The sequence below is a fragment of the Triticum urartu genome, chromosome 2A (genome assembly GCF_056163025.1).
Source record: "Triticum urartu cultivar PI428250 chromosome 2A, HENAU_Tu73, whole genome shotgun sequence".
NCBI classification, from domain to species: Eukaryota; Viridiplantae; Streptophyta; class Magnoliopsida; order Poales; family Poaceae; genus Triticum; species Triticum urartu.
The window spans coordinates 78,568,782-78,585,546 of NC_141874.1; the positions used below are offsets into that span (position 1 = coordinate 78,568,782).

General features: G+C 46.8%; 1 pseudogene; it reads right to left on the bottom strand.

Moving 5' to 3' along the window:
- The window catches only part of LOC125535068 (uncharacterized), a 71,671-nt pseudogene extending 63,755 nt beyond the window's left edge, over window positions 1–7,916 (bottom strand).
- Between the last annotated feature and the right edge of the window lie 8,849 nt (window positions 7,917–16,765).

Sequence of the window (16,765 nt, forward strand, 5' to 3'; positions counted from 1 at the left end):
ATGATCTCCATCATCTTGATCTCTATCAACGTGTCGTCACATGGTTGTCTTGCCAACTGTTCCTTTTGCAACTATTGCTATCACATAGCGATAAAGCAAAGTAATTATATGACGCTTGCATCTTATGCAATAAAGAGACAACAATAAGGCTCCTGCCAGTTGCCGATAACTTTAACAAAACATGATCATCTCATACAACAATTTATATCTCATCATGTCTTGACCATATCACATCACCATATACCCTGCAAAAACAAGTTAGACGTCCTCTACTTTGTTGTTGCAAGTTTTATGTGGCTGCTACGGGCTTCCAGCAAGAACCGTTCTTACCTACGCATCAAAACAACAACGTAGTATAGTGATTGCTTTTTGATCTTCGGAAAGAACCCTGTTCATTGAAACTGATTCAACTAAAGTTGGAGAAACAGACACCCACTAGCCACCTGTGTGCGAACACTAGTAGAAAAAGGGGCTTTGGTTCGGCCAGAAAAGAGCATTAGTACTGGTTGCATTACGAACCAGGACTCATGTGAGCATTAGTCCCGGTTCGAGCGGCTAGGTCACCGTACATGCATTACTCCCGGTTCAAATGGGACCTTTAGTCCTGGTTGGTGCCACGAACCGGGACTAAAGGGTGCGATGCCCATTAGTACCGGTTCGTGCCAGCAACCGGTACTAAAGGTTAGACCTTTAGTACCGGTTTGTGCCACGAACCGGTACTAATGTTGCAATTTTCAAATCCTACAACCCCCCCTGTGTATCGCCTTTTTAGTTTTGTAAAAAGCAAAAGAAAATGATAAAAACTTCAAAAGTTAAAATCCTTTGAGATGTAGTTATGTTACTACATCTACTAGTTAGGACATGTTTTGGACATGTTTTGCAAAAAGTGTAGGGAAAATGTAAAACGGCTATAACTTTTGCAACGATGTCAGAAAAAACGTATAATATATCAAAATGTTCAGCACAAAAACCCGCATCCGATTTTGACCGCCTACGGCCAGTTTGCAAATTTGTAGAATCCTCAAATTCCAAAAGGAAAAAAGTTATGCTCAAATTTCAGTTTTTTTAAAAAAATCATTAAATCTGGTCAAACTATGGCCAAACTACTTATTCAAGAAGTATTAGTGTTACTAAATAATTATTCAGGAATATTAGTGTTACTAAATAATTATTTCAGTTTTTTTGAATTTTGGTCAAATCTGGTTAAAGTATGGTCAAACAATGGTCAAACTACTTATTCAAGAAATATTAGTGTCACTAAATAATTATTGTTTTTTGGAACAATAGTTTTAAACTCAAACAGTGAAATGTGTGACTTCATGCTCAAGCTAAACTCCTGAGGGTTAATAGGATTGACATCTTACTGTTGTCAGCAAAACAACAAGTGCAGACTTGGAAACGAGGGAGAATAGAACCCGAAAGTTAAGCATGCTCAGGTTGGGGGAGTGGGAGGATGGGTGACCGTCCGGGAAGTTAGATGATTTGGAATGATGAGGGGTGATTAGAGATTAAATTGAGCAGTGATGAGGGGTGATTAGAGATTAGAGGTTAAAATAATTCAAAAATTTGAAAATCGGGAAAAAAGTTCAAAAAAATCCTTTAGTACCGGTTGGTGTTACCAACCGGGACTAAAGGTGGACCTCCAGGCAGCGGCCACGTGGAGGGCCTTTAGTCTCGGTTCGTATAAGAACCGGGACTAAAGGGGGGACCTTTAGTAAAGACCCTTTAGTCCCGGTTCCAGAACCGGGACTAAAGGCCCTTATGAACCGAGACAAAAGGCTCGTTTTCTACTAGTGGAAGCACGTCGGTAGATCCAGTCTCGCGTAAGCGTATGCGTAATGTCGGTCTGAGCCGCTTCATCCAACAATACCACTGAATCAAAAATCAACTAGTGACGGCAAGCAATATGTATATACCCACGCCCACAACTGCTTTGTGTTCTACTCGTGCATATAACATCTACGCATAGACATGGCTCGGATGCCACTGTTGGGGAACACAGTATTTCAAAAATTTCCTAGGATCACGCAAGATCTATCTAGGAGATGCATAGCAACGAGAGGGGAGAGTGTGTCCACGTACCCTCTAGACCGAAAGCGGAAGCGTTATGTAACGCGCTTGATGTAGTCGAATGTCTTCGCGATCCAACTGATCAAGTACCGAACACACGGCACCTCCGCGATCTGCACATGTTCAACTCAGTGATGTCCCTCGTACTCTTGATCCAGTTGAGTCTGAGGGAGAGTTTCTCAGCATGACGGCGTGATGATGGTGATGATGAAGTTACCGACGCAGGGCTTCACCTAAACACTACAACGATATGACCGAGGTGGAAATCTATGGAGGGGGGCACCGCACACGGCTAAGACAACTATCAACTTGTGTGTTCTAGGGTGCCCCTGCCCCCGTATATAAAGGAGCAAGGGGGAGGCCCGCCGGCCCTCATGGGGCGCGCCCCAAGTAGGATTCCAACTAGGAATAGGAATCCTAGCTATTCCTAGTAGGTTTCCAACAAGGGAAGAGGGGAAGGAAGGAGAGGGAGAGAGGGAGAAGGAAAGGGAGGGGGGCGCCGCCCCCTCCTAGTCCAATTCAGACTCCTCAAGGGGGGGCAGCCCTAGGGCCTTCTCCTCCCTCTCTCACAAGGCCCATGTTGGCCCATTAGTCCCCCCGGGGTTTCGATAACCCCCCGGCACTCCGATATTTATCCGGTGTTCCCAGAACTAATCCGCTGTCCGAATAACATCGTGCAATATATCAATCTTTATGTCTCGACCATTTTGAGACTCCTCGTCATGTCCGTGATTACATCCAGGACTCCGAACTACCTTCGGTACATCAAAACACATAAACTCATAATATCGATCGTCATCGAGCATTAAGCGTGCGGACCCTGCGGGTTCGAGAACTATGTAAAAATGACCGAGACTCATCTCCGATCAATAACCAATAGCGGAACCTAGATGCCCATATTGGTTCCTAAATATTCTACGAAGATCTTTATCGGTCAACCCACATAACAACATACGTTTTTCCCTTTGGCATTGGTATGTTACTTGCCTGAGATTCGATCGTCGGTATCATCATACCTAGTTCAATGTCGTTACCGTCAAATCTCTTTACTCGTTCCGTAATGCAACATCCCGCAACTAACTCATTAGTCACATTGCTTGCAAGGCTTATAGTGATGTGCATTATCGAGAGGGCCTAGAGATACCTCTCCGACAATCGGAGTGACAAATCCTAATCTCGATCTATGCCAACTCAACAAACACCACCAGAGACACCTATAGAGAATATTTATAATCACCCAGTTACGTTGTGACGTTTGATAGCACACTAAGTGTTCCTCCGGTATTCGGGAGTTGCATAATCTCATAGTCATAGGAACATGTTTAAGTTATGGAGAAAGCAATAGCAATAAACTAAATGATCGTAGTGCTAAGCTAACAGATGGGTCATGTCAATCACATCATTCTCTAATGATGTGATCCCGTTTATCAAATGATGACTCATGTCTATGGTTAGGAAACTTACCCATCTTTGATTAACGAGCTAGTCAAGTAGAGGCATACTAGTGACACTCTGTTTGTCTATATATTCACACATGTACTAAGTTTCCGGTTAATACAATTCTAGCATGAATAATAAACATTTATCATGATATAAGGAAATATAAACAACAACTTTATTATTGCCTCTAGGGCATATTTCCTTCACTTCCGCCTTCCTCTTGATTGTCGCCAATTCTTCTTGCATCACTTCAGCTTGAAGCTCCGACCTCTCCAGCTTCTGCTCAAGATCACGAACATGAGCAGCCACAGCATCAGCTGCTTTGCCGGAGTTGTTCCTAGATGACTGGAACCGGCGTGTCCTTCATTTCTTCCATCTCAAGCTAGCATATGGAGGAAAATGATAGGCATTAGTGGGAGATCTATTTCACATTTTGCAAACCAACCCAAGCAAGAGAAACCAAACCAACACACAAATGGATTATTTGAAGTAACCAAACCAGCACACAAAATCTATACATAGATATTTTACTCAAACTCAAACAAAAGAAGATGATGACTAGTAACTTGACAGCATTATTTGACTAGTAACTTATGTGACCTGGAGACATGCAATTGGAACAATATGATGCTTCATCAAGCCTCGAATGGTGGTTCTATATAAGATGGCTTCCCGAGTGAGTCGATCATCAAACTAACATTCAGATCAAATTTCATCATATCATAAAAATGCAACAAATAGCTACAACAAGTTCTGATATCTTTGTTGAACTATCAAACAACATCAAAGCATGGAACATAGTGTGTGTTCTTGACTGGCTCCGAATCAAATAGCATCAAACAACATCAAAGCTAGCTGTGAATCAAACAAGGCTGAGGTTTCTAGACAAAAGTTTGAACTGGTTGGACAAAACATGGAGTGACTTACCATAGCAGTCTTGACTGGCTCCGAAAACCCGTGCTTCTTGCTGTTGTGGGTGGCCTTAAACAAGTCAATCACAGACAGCTCCTCACCCTTATGCTCTTCTTTCTGAAATGTTTTTCAACAAAAATCAAAATTTTATTCAGCAAGAATCATAAATGTTATTCAACGAGGATCAAATGGTAAGGTCTCTAGAGAAAAGTTCTCACAGTGAGAAAAATGTGTGCTGTGTAGTGCCTCGAACCAGTTCTCTGATTGTAAACGACTTTTTCTCGATTCATCTTGTGCGACACACAGGTTTCCTACAAAAAATCATATTGTCAGCATTATCTTGCACTAGCATATCATGTGCAAAACATAAAGCAGCAAACAAAGCAGAGACAAACCTTGTGTCTTGGGGTAGACCACATCTCCACCAGAGCTTGCCATTCACCATCCGTCAGATCTGGCACCGTAGACTTGATGCTGACTTTGTTTCCGGCTACGGTATCAAAATACTTCTTCTTGATCTGATGGCGTCTGCTCTTTGAATTTTTCTGTAGAATATCTTTGCACGCAGTGTTGATGGTCTCCGAGTCCGTGTTCATCTCAAAATTTGCCTACCAAGACAGCAAACAAGGTAGGAACAACATTAGTTATGATGCATAGGTGTAACAGAAAATAGATAGCACATTAACTACGAAACAAGTAGATGTCCAGATTTAAGTTTTTTACTTTTCCTAACTAGTAGATGTAGTAATATAACTACATGTCGAAAGATTTTCTTTTTTGAAGTTTTTATCATTTTCTTTTGTTTTTTTCCAAACTAAAATGCCGATACATGGGGGGGGGAGGGGGGGTAGAGTTTTTGAGACACAAACCCCTTTAGTCCCAGTTTGAGACACGAGCCGGGACTAAAGGACATCGCACCCTTTAGTACCGGTTCATGTCTGAAACCGGGACTAAAGCTCTAATCTTTAGTCCTGGTTTGAGATACGAACCGGGACTAAAGGGCATCGCACCCTTTAGTCCCGGTTCGTGTCTCAAACCGGGACTAAAGGTCCCATTTGAACCGGGACTAATGCCTTCCCGACGGCCTAGCCGCTCCAACCGGGACTAATGCTCACATTAGTTCTGGTTCGTAATGCAACCAGGACTAATGTGTACATTGAGCTGTGACCAAAGCCCTCTTTTCTACTAGTGTTATTAAGGGTCAGTTTGGTTGGCATCCTCGTCATGTATTGCCTGGCCTGGAATTGTCCCTGGATTCTACTAGTGGTTGTTCGGTTGCTGCCCTATGAAAAAGAGAACTTGCGTAGCGTGGACTCCTTGTATTGTAAATTTGTAATTAGCCTGGGCAGAACTCGAGGCACTCTAAGTAGGCTGGGCCAGGCGATCTAGTTCGGAAGCCTGGGCCTGTGGCCACGAGCTAAATAGCAACCTGGATGGAACTTTGCATGATAAAAAAATGATTCACGGACTGTATGATGGGACGTTGATGCTTTACCAGGCGAGGGACCAAACCAAACGCTTGGTTGCCACACTAGCATGGTCAGGCAGAAAAAATTCACATTTGATGTCCATGCCAGGCAGCAGAAAACTTCCTGGCACGAGGGCTAGGTCACCATCCAAACTGACCGTAACTACTTGTCATCTCATTATTTTTGCTTATGTGGCATCTACATTACTAGTTATGTTACGAGCCGTTGTGAAGAGAGATCGGAAGCTCATCGGCACCACACAATGAGGCGACATTTGACATTTTGGTCTTTCGTTGGCCTTTGAGTTGTCGCCTTGTGGGCACTATACTCATCGATTCAATGATTGCAATTTTTAAGTAAACATTGAGGGAGTACATGATTTTTCCCTTTTCTTATACAATAGGGTATATAAATATGTGAAGAGATTCGCTAACTGTCAGTCTAGCTAGTTCCTACAGATCATCAGTATCACTACTAACAATTGTTTGAGCTCTTTGTCTGAGCCTCCGGTTCACAGGCAGAACTATTATTTACTTTGTCCCGGGCTCTCCTGCCCAGGAACCAAAGCACGAGGTGGATGGCGATGTAGGCGAGCACGGCGGCGAACAGCGTGATGACGTACCCCGTCGCCTTGCACCCTCGGCTGCTGTCGACGGCGTACGCCCCGAGGAGGCCGAGCAGGTCTAGCACGATTGCTGTGTTCATGGCATAGAGCACGAAGACATTGTTCTGCAGAGACTCCTGCAGCAGCAGGACGATGACGACGACCGATGCCACGAACAAGGTCGAGTAGCAGTAGAAGAAGGCGCTGTACCGGAGCGGGTTGCTAAGCCGCATTACGGCGTTCCCCCCATGGTCGCCACCGGGCGGCTTCATGGCGGCCTGGTAGGTGACGCTCGCCGCAAGGATCACCATCACCATCATGTACTTCCGCCTGGCACTATTCCCGCTCTTGTGTTGTCGCCTCATTTCCCTATCACCGGCTAGACTTGGCCGTTATGAGTTGCGGTCTTCTTCTCCATTGGAATCGCCGAATATGAGCAGGACCAGCAGCGCCATGACCGTGATGGCAATCAGCGTGATTGCCGCGGCGACCAGGACGAAGACGTACATGATGCTGCTGAGGTAGTCCCGCTGAGGTAGGCGCCCATCAGGCCGAACAGGGCGATCACCAATTCACCATGCACACATATAGCGCGTAGCACCATATGCCCGGCTTATACAAGTTCGGGTTCACAAGCAGGATGATGAGCGTGATGGACACCATGAAACTCGTCGAGTTGCAGTAGAAGAACGCTTGGTACCTCACCCCATATGTGTCGGCCATGATGGGGTCTCCCGCATGGTGCCCCTCCGTGCAGAAGCCCTCCTGCGGTGTCAGTCCAGCTTGGTAGGTGATGGTAGCCACCAGGATGGCGAGAAGCAGCAGCCGCTTGCGCCTCTTCTCCAGCTTCCTGTTGTCCTTGTTGCTCATTTCCTTGTGTTCCAGCGTGAAGAAGACCACGTGAATTACCACGTACACCAAAGTAGCAGCCGGCAAGGCTATGAGCTTGACGGTGGTGACCATGTCCCGGCAGCTGCCGGTCGCGTACGCGCCGATGAGGCCGAGCAAGCACAGTAGCATCACCACCACGAGAGGATTCGAGACAACCACCAACACCATCATCATGAGGAAGATGTAGACGAGAACCAGGTCGATCAGCACGATGACGTTGGCAGAGGAGCCCGCATTCCCGTAGCTCCCGGTCACGTAGGCCCCCAGGAGGCCGAGCAGCACAACCAGGATGAGCTCGCACAGCTGCACCATGGCGCAGAGCACCGGCTCTGCAGCCTCCGGACCAGGAGCAGCACGATGATGAGCAGCGACACCATGAACCCCGTGGTGTTGCAGTAGAAGAAGGTCGTCCGGTGGAGATGCCGGCGGCCGTCACTACTGGAATCGCACCCTATGCCGACGGCCCTGGCCGTCGGCATAGCCCTGCTATGTCGTCGGGACAGGCCTATGCCGACGGCCCCCGTCGGCATAGGTCCGTCGGCAACATATACGTCGGCGTAGCCCGGGAGGTCGTCGGCATAGAAAGGCCGTCGGCATAGGACCTATCCCGACGGTGTCCGTACAACTATGCCGATGGCACTGGGCCTAATTCGGTTAGGGCGTAACGGGCTGTAAATGGGCTATATGCGAATAGGCTGTTAACAGGCTTTCCATGGGCCGGCCCGCTACCTTTTGACCAAGTCAAACGGGCCGGCCTTTTCACAGGAATGGGCCTCTGTTGGGCCGTGCCTCGTGTCGACGTATCATAGGCGCCTTCTGTCCAATGAGTGGATGACATCTGTCCCAACGATGAGCCGACACGTGTTTTCTCCAGCCAATGATCATTTGACACGTGGAAATTCCCCATTGGTCGGGGCTGTTAACGGGTTATCGGATCCAAAACCCAACCCGATAGCTTAACGGCGTTCCGTTACGATGGATGCCACGTGTCGGTCACCCTTGACGAAAGCACTTCTGTGACGCGCGATTTATCGTCATGGAAGTGGACACTTCCGTGATGATAATTTTGGTAATGTCATGGAACACTTCTATGGCAGCACAGGTATGACTATCTTGATTCTGTCATAAATTTGTCATGGATGTACATGCATGACAAAAAAAGCGACCTACTGTGACATACACGTATGATCACGGAAGTGTATTTTTTTTTGTAGTGATGTAAACCCTAGATCCCCCCAGTGTCTATATAAATAGGAGGGGTTAGTCCGGAAAGGATATTCATTACCATAGTCATACATGTTAGGCTTCTAGGGTTTAGCCATTACGATCTCATGGTAGATCAACTCTTGTAAAACTCATATTCATCAAGATCAATCAAGCAGGACGTAGGGTATTACCTCCATAGAGAGGGCCCGAACCTGGGTAAACATCGTGTCCCCCGTCTCCTGTTACCATCGATCCTAGACGCACAGTTTGGGACCCCCTACCCGAGATCTACCGGTTTTGACACCGACAACGACCGCTCTCCACCCTGTGATCATGGGGCGCGGGCGCCTTGAAGACCACGACCCGAGTCCACTCAGTAAATGAGCCACGCCTCTGCGTTTTCCTCTTTTTATGTGGAAGGCGTGGGCCGTCATGACGCATGCGTGCGGAAACCGCCCCACACATGACCCCCACGTCACACATGAACCTCCACGTCGCGCGTTCAATGCGGGTCGTGGGGAAGCGCAGCGAGCGAAGGAGTTACTACAAGTAAAAATCTGCCCCACGTGCCCGCGCACCATTCTGGGCCTAGCCAAACAACGTGTCGCGCTTATGTGTGGCCCAGGCCCGGGGGCTCCTGTCGGTGTACAAAAGAAGGGGCTCTCCTTTGTACCCCTTTACTTGTGCATGGGCAGTCAGAGCCATGCCCGCGGCCACACTGAGCAGGGCAGTGGAGGGATGCCGGAGCACGAGACAACCGAAGCAACGCCAAGGCCAGAGGCACAGAGAGAAAGAGGGCGAGGTGGACTCCCCCGGCAAGACCCTTGCCGGGGCAGCCTCCGCAGCCCCGGCAAGAGCCTTGTCGGGGCAACTTGCCCAATCCCGGCAGAACGCGCCGCCCTTGAGCCAAGGGGTTCCAATGCCATCACCCACATTGGAACCAATGCTCGGGAGGCACCTCCATGGTGGCATGCAGATATTTGTGGAGATCATAAAAACACAAGATCAGATGAGGACCAGAAGACGACGATCCCTGCCAAGGTCCTTTCCAAGGAAATCCACGAGACCCCCCGGCAAGATCGTTAACGACGATGACCGCGCTGCCGCGGCAAGACCCTTGTTGGGCCCCCGGCAAGACCCTTGCCGAGGACATCTGCGGGACTGCAGCCAGGCCCCACGTCTGCCAAGACTCCACCACCGCTCCCATGCAGCTGCTAGCTCAACCAGCTGGGCAGGCATCTGCGTGGCAGTGTGCGGCCTCCACACCGACTCAGCAAGCACCTGCGTGGTGGCATGCAGATCTTCGTGAAGACTCTGCCACCACGCCAGCCTAGTAGCCAGCCAACGTGGCGCTACAACGCCTCCTCAGCTCGGACGCGTGTCGGGGCCAGGCGAGGCGGCGACAGCTGGGACAAGCTTCCTTGCCGTCCCCGATAAAGCAAGCAGGTCACGTCGGTAGCGCTTTAAATGTGTTTGTCCGACGCAGCCAGAGGATAAACTCAGCCACTATACACCTTTCCACCTAATGTGTGCCACGGTGGCGACCCCTTTGTAGCTATAAAAGGAGGCCCGAGGCTGTAGCGACCCGACCCGAATGGATCAAGTCTACTGTGCTCCGGTGTCATCCCTGGATCAGTAATGCTGACACCACACAGTACTTCGAAGGATTTATAGCAGAGTTGCAATCACATACTTATTACATCGATGTCTCAAAGAGAACTTATTACAATAAATATGGCTTACGGCCATCTAATAACGATAACAGCGGAAGGCTCGGAAGATAAATGGGTCCATTAACTCCAACGGCATCATTGAGTATAGAACCACGACCTAAAAGCACCTTACTCGTCGTCTGAAAAGTCCCAAAGGTTTCATAATAATACAGGTAATAGGTACTACCTCACCTACTTCCCATCCCACAATTTAATTAGATCCTAATCATGCAATGTGAGAGGTTGGGTCTAATGCAATAAAACATGGGTTGTAGAAAAGGTATGATCAAAGTGTTACTTGCCTTGCTGATGATCCGCGAGACCTAGGGTTTCGAAGTAACAAGCGGCGCAATCCGGGTGATCTATCGCAGACAAACAACAAGCACACAATAAGTACTCATCTAATGCACAGGTAAAACTCGAGCAAGAGAACGAACCAGGAAGTTTAACTTAAGAACTCCGGTTGCAAAGAAAGAACGAACCAAACAAAGAAACGGAAAACAAACGGCGAAAGAAAACAACTCGGTTCTAGCAAGTTGAAACTAGGTCAAATTTTATTGTGGCAAAAACTTGTTCAAGTTGATTAGTCGGAACGGCGGTTTCGAAACGAAACTCCAGGCGCTTGAATCACCTAATTCTGATAAACGAGCGGGAAGAAAGACTAGAACGAAGATCGGATCTGAGATCACGATCGCGGAATAAATCCGACGAAAAGAAAGACGAACGGTTAAACGAACGGGCGTCGTTAACCGGGAAAAAATCGGTGATCACATTCGTTGAGACGAACGTTCCGAAAGAAGAACGAAAACCGATCTAGGGTTTTTCGAAAAGAAACCGAAAAGAAAAATCGGAAAGAAAACGGAAAAGAAACGGAACGGTTCTTTTAAGAAAAACCGAACCGGGGAAAAGAAGAGGCGGCGCGGCTACCTCGGGAGGCGGGGCTCCGGGCGGCAGCTTAGGGCGGCAGCGGCGGCTTAAGGCGGCGGCGGCGGCTTAGGGCTTGGGGTGGTGTGGGGAGAGGGGGGGTTATGGGGGTATTTATATAGGTGGGGGGGGGGGGCTAGAGACTTGGGGAAGGGGCAAGGGGAGGCCGCGGCGGCTGGAGTCCCGCTGGGACTCGGCCTGGCGGCGGGGCTGGCGGCTGGCGCGCGCGGCTGGGCCGGTCTTGGCCCAGGCGGCTGGGCCTGCGTCCCTTTTTTTTAAATCGGTTACGCGCGCAGAAAAACAAAGAAAAAGAAACTAAACGAACTCCAAAAATTCTAAAGTAAATTTTCCCCGACTCCTAAAAATGAGTCGAACAAAATGAACTTTTCTCCGGGCCTAAAATGCAATTTTTGAAAACGCGCATTTTTCCCTATCCAAATAAAAAGCAAACAAAACTCCGGCAAAACCAAAATTTGATTTATTCATTAGATCTTCATTTTTCCTAACTTTGGGAAAGTCATATTATTCCCTATCTCATTTTTTTTGATATTGGAAAAAATAATTGAAGATGAAATAAATAAATCAAATGACCCTCTTTTCCAAAATTTGAGAGAACTCAAATATGAAAATAACGAAATCTCCAACTCTCTCCGTGGGTCCTTGAGTTGCGTGAAATTTCTAGGATCAACCAAAATGCATGAAAATATGCTATGCATGATGATCTAGTGTATAACATTCCAAATTGCAAATTTGGGATGTTACAAACCTACCCCCCTTAAGATGAATCTCGCCCTCGAGATTCAGGATGGCTAGAAAATAGGTGAGGGTGGTCCTTGAGCAAATCTTCTTCTCTTTCCCAGGTGGCTTCATCCTCTGAGTGGTGGTTCCACTAAACTTTGCAAAACTTGATAACCTTGCTGCGGGTAACTCTGCTGGCATAATCGAGAATCTTGACTGGCTTCTCCTCATATGTTAAGTCATCCTCCAACTGAATCGCTTCAAGCGGTACTGTATCTCTTAGCGGTACCTCCGCCATCTCGGCGTGACATTTCTTCAGCTGGGAAACATGGAATACATCATGAACTCCTGACAGTCCCTCTGGTAACTCCAACTTATAAGCGACTTCTCCCATACGTTGCAAGATCTTATACGGTCCAACGAAACGCGGTGCTAACTTTCCCTTAACTCCAAGGCGCTTAACTCCTCGAAGTGGGGATACTCAGAGATAAACTCTGTCTCCGGTTTCGTAGACTGTCTCCTTGCGTTTAGAATCTGCGTAGCTCTTCTGCCTGGACTAGGCTACCTTCAGCCTATCGCGAATCAACTTAACTTTCTGTTCAGACTCCTTAATCAAATCTGGTCCAAAGAATTGACGGTCTCCAACTTCGTCCCATGACAACGGTGTCCTGCACCTCCTTCTGTATAAAGCTTCGAAAGGTGCCATCTTCAAACTGGTTTGGTAATTGTTGTTATAAGAAAATTCCGCATACGGCAAGTTATCATCCCAGCTAGATCCATAATCTAGTGCACAAGCTCTCAGCATATCTTCCAAAATCTGATTGGCTCTCTTGGTCTGTCCATCTGTCTGCGGATGAAAAGCTGTGCTGAACTCTAGTCTGGTTCCTAAAGTTTCATGCAACTGATTCCAAAAATTTGAGGGTAAATTGAGTTCCTCTATCTGATACGATACTCCTCGGAACTCCATGCAAACAAATGATCCTGGTCATGTATATCTTCGCCAACTTAGCACTGGTGTAAGTGGTCTTAACTGGAATAAAATGTGCTACCTTCGTCAAACGATCAACTACTACCCATATCGAGTCATAGCCTGCCTTCGTCCTGGGTAGTCCTGTGATAAAATCCATGCCTATCTTATCCCACTTCCATTCGGGTATCGGCAATGGTTGTAACAATCCTGCTAGCTTCTAATGCTCTGCCTTTACTCTCTGACATACGTCACAAACTGCTACATATGCTGCAATATCCTTCTTCATTCCGGTCCACCAGAATGTTTCCTTCAAATCCAAATACATCTTGGTATTCCCTGGGTGAATCGAATACGGTGAATCATGTGTCTCTTGCAAAATCAACTTCCTGATCTCCGGGTCATTTGGCACATAAACACGGTCCTCAAACCATAAGGTATCGTGCTCATCCTCACGAAATCCCTTTGCTTTTCCTTCGCTCAATTTCTCTTTTATAGCAGCAATCTCCTTGTCAGATTTCTGAGCTTCTCTGATCTTATCCATTAATGTTGACTGAATCTCCAATGTTGCTACATAGCCTCTGAGAACTATTTCCAAACATAGCTCACGAAGGTTTTCTGCTAACTCCTTTGGTACTTCTCCCGTCACTAGGGTGTTGACATGGCTCTTACGGCTCAAAGCGTCAGCTACTACATTAGCTTTTCCGGGATGGTAATGCAATCTCATGTCATAATCCTTGATGAGCTCCAACCATCTCCTTTGTCTGAGGTTCAACTCCTTCTGAGTGAAAATGTACTTCAAACTCTTGTGATCCGTGTACACCTCACAATGATTTCCAATGAGGAAATGTCTCCACGTTTTCAAGGCATGCACTACGGCTGCTAACTCCAAATCATGCGTGGCATAATTCAACTCATGAGGCTTCAGTTGTCGTGAAGCATACGAAACAACTCTTCCTTCCTGCATAAGCACTGCTCCAAGTGCTCGACGTGAAGCGTCGCAATACACCTCATAATCCTTGGTCTGATCTGGCAAAATCAATACTGGTGAGGTAACCAAGTGTTTCTTCAACTCCTGGAAACTAGCCTCACACTCCTCAGTCCAATTGAACTTAGTATCCTTCTTCAACAATTCAGTCATAGGCTTTGCAATCTTTCAAAAGTTCTCAATGAATCTCCGGTAGTATCCTGCGAGTCCAAGAAAACTCCGAATCTCTCCAACTGTTGTTGGTGATTCCCATTCGGTTACGGTCTCAACCTTAGTGGGGTCAACTGCTATACCTTCTCCGGATATAACATGTCCAAGAAATCCAACTTCCTTTAACCAAAACTCACATTTGCTGAACTTGGCATATAACTGATGTTCCCTTAGCTTCTCCAAAACCAAACGCAAATGTTCCTTATGCTCCTCTTCATTCTTTGAATAAACCAGGATGTCATCAATGAACACTACGACGAACTTATTCAAAAACTCCATAAACACTTTGTTCATCAGGTTCATAAAATAGGCAGGTGCGTTAGTCAATCCAAATGACATAACGGTATACTCATACAGTCCATATCTTGTGGTGAATGTTGTCTTAGGTATGTCCTGCTCTCGAATCTTCAATTGATGGTACCCTGATCGCAAATCGATCTTGGAAAACACTTTAGCTCCTTGCAAACGATCAAACAGATCATTAATCATTGGCAGTGGGTACTTATTCTTGATGGTTACTTCATTCAATCCTCGATAATCAACAACCATCCTTAATGATCCATCCTTCTTTTCCACTAGAAGTACGGGTGATCCCCAAGGCGAAGAACTTGGGCGAATGTAACCTCTATCCAATAACTCCTTAATCTGATCCTTAATTTCCACCAAATCCTTTGCTGGCATCCAGTACGGTCGCTTCGATATTGGGCCTGTACCTGGCAATAACTCAATCAAAAACTCAATGTCTCTATCCGGTGGCATGCCTGGTAATTCCTCAAGAAATACATCAGGAAAATCCTTTACCACTGGTACTTCTTCTTGCACAACTCCTGTTAGGCAGTTTACTTGTGTCCTGTTTGGCACATGCCGGGATACATACTTGATCCTTCTTCCTTCTGGTGTGGTAAGAAAAATTGTCTTACTGGCGCAATCGATGTTTCCTCCATACATCGACAGCCAATCCATACCAAGAATCACATCCAGACCTTGGGACTCCAGAATAATTAAATCCGTTGGGAAAACATGCCTTCCTATACTTAATGGCACTTGGAAACATCCTTGTCTGGCCATGTACTCTGCTCCTGGCGAGCTTACTAGCATAGGCGTTTTAAGAATCCTAGTGGGCAGGCTATACTTTTCCACAAATCCCCTTGATATGTATGAATGCGATGCACCAGTATCAAAAAGAACGAGTGCGGTAAATGACTTAACCAAAAACTTACCGATTACTGCATCAGGCTGATCTTCAACCTCCTCCACATTAATGTGGTTCACCTGTCCTCTATTGAAAAGGTTCGGCTTCTTCCCAGAGCTTCCATTGCCATTTCCATTCTGGCCTTCAGGACATTCATTGGCATAATGTCCGGTCTTCGAACACTTGAAACAAGTGACTTGACTCAGATCTCTCTTGGTTGAGGTCGATGGGGTGGTCCGGTTCTGGCCGTTGCTTCCTCCATTCCCATTACAATTCTTGTGGCCATTATGGTTGTGCGAACTACCTCCTCCATGGGTATGCTGAAACTAAAATCCCGGTTTAGGGGTAAAACGAGGCTTCTGCTGGGCTCCAGAGTTATACTTCCCTTGTCCATATTTCCTCTTGCGGTTCTCAATCTGCTGTTGCTTTCCTTCAATCATGATGGCACGATCTACCAACTCCTGGTAGTTGTTGAAACGTGCTACCATCAACTGCATGCTTAGTTCATCATTTAGTCCTTCCAGAAACTTCTCCTGCTTAGCTGCATCCGTAGCAACGTCATCTGGGGCATAACGTGCTAACTTGCTGAAGTCGTCAACGTACTGGCCAACTGTCCTTCCTCCTTGGCGCAAGTTGCGAAACTCACGCTTCTTCATGGCCATAGCTCCTGCTGAAACATGGGCAGTGCGGAAAGCTTGCTGAAACTGATCCCATGTGACAGTGTCAACTGGGTAAGTGGCTGTGAAATTCTCCCACCATGCTGCCGCGGGTCCGTCAAGCTGGTGAGCGGCAAACTTCACTTTCTCACCATCCGTGCATCCTGCAGTGGTCAACTCCCTTCCTATCTTGCGGAGCCAATAGTCTGCTACTATTGGCTCGGTGCTACTGGAAAACACCGGTGGATTTAGCCTAAGGAAACGGGCTAAGTGGTCAACAGGTAGTGGTGGTAGTGGTGGGTTGTTGTTTTGCTGGTTCTGGACTAACATCTGCATCAATTGATTCTGCTGCTGGATCAACTGAGTGAGCTCCGGTGGGAATCCATTGTCACGTCTCGGAGGCATCTGAGGGTTTAGAAAAGACGAGAATTAAGAATATAGTGAGGTCTAAAGGGAAAACACTACCCCAATGCACATGAGCAAATGCACACAAAATCACTTCATTCAATCAAACAAGGGCTTACAAATGGTCTAACTATCGCAAAAGTGCTCGAACTATTGTGTTTACATGGGGGAATACTACTACTATCTGGTGGTCATCTAGAAATTTGAACCAGTGGAAGACTCCATGATATCTGCTCCAGCTTCGTCTTCAAAGTCGGGTTCACTTGGATCCGAATCGGTGTCGTCGATGATGATGTAGTTGTCCGGACATGCGACGTACTCGTCTTCCTCCTTGGATGCTAACTTCCTCTTGAGTTCTTCAATCTCCTGCTTATGATCACC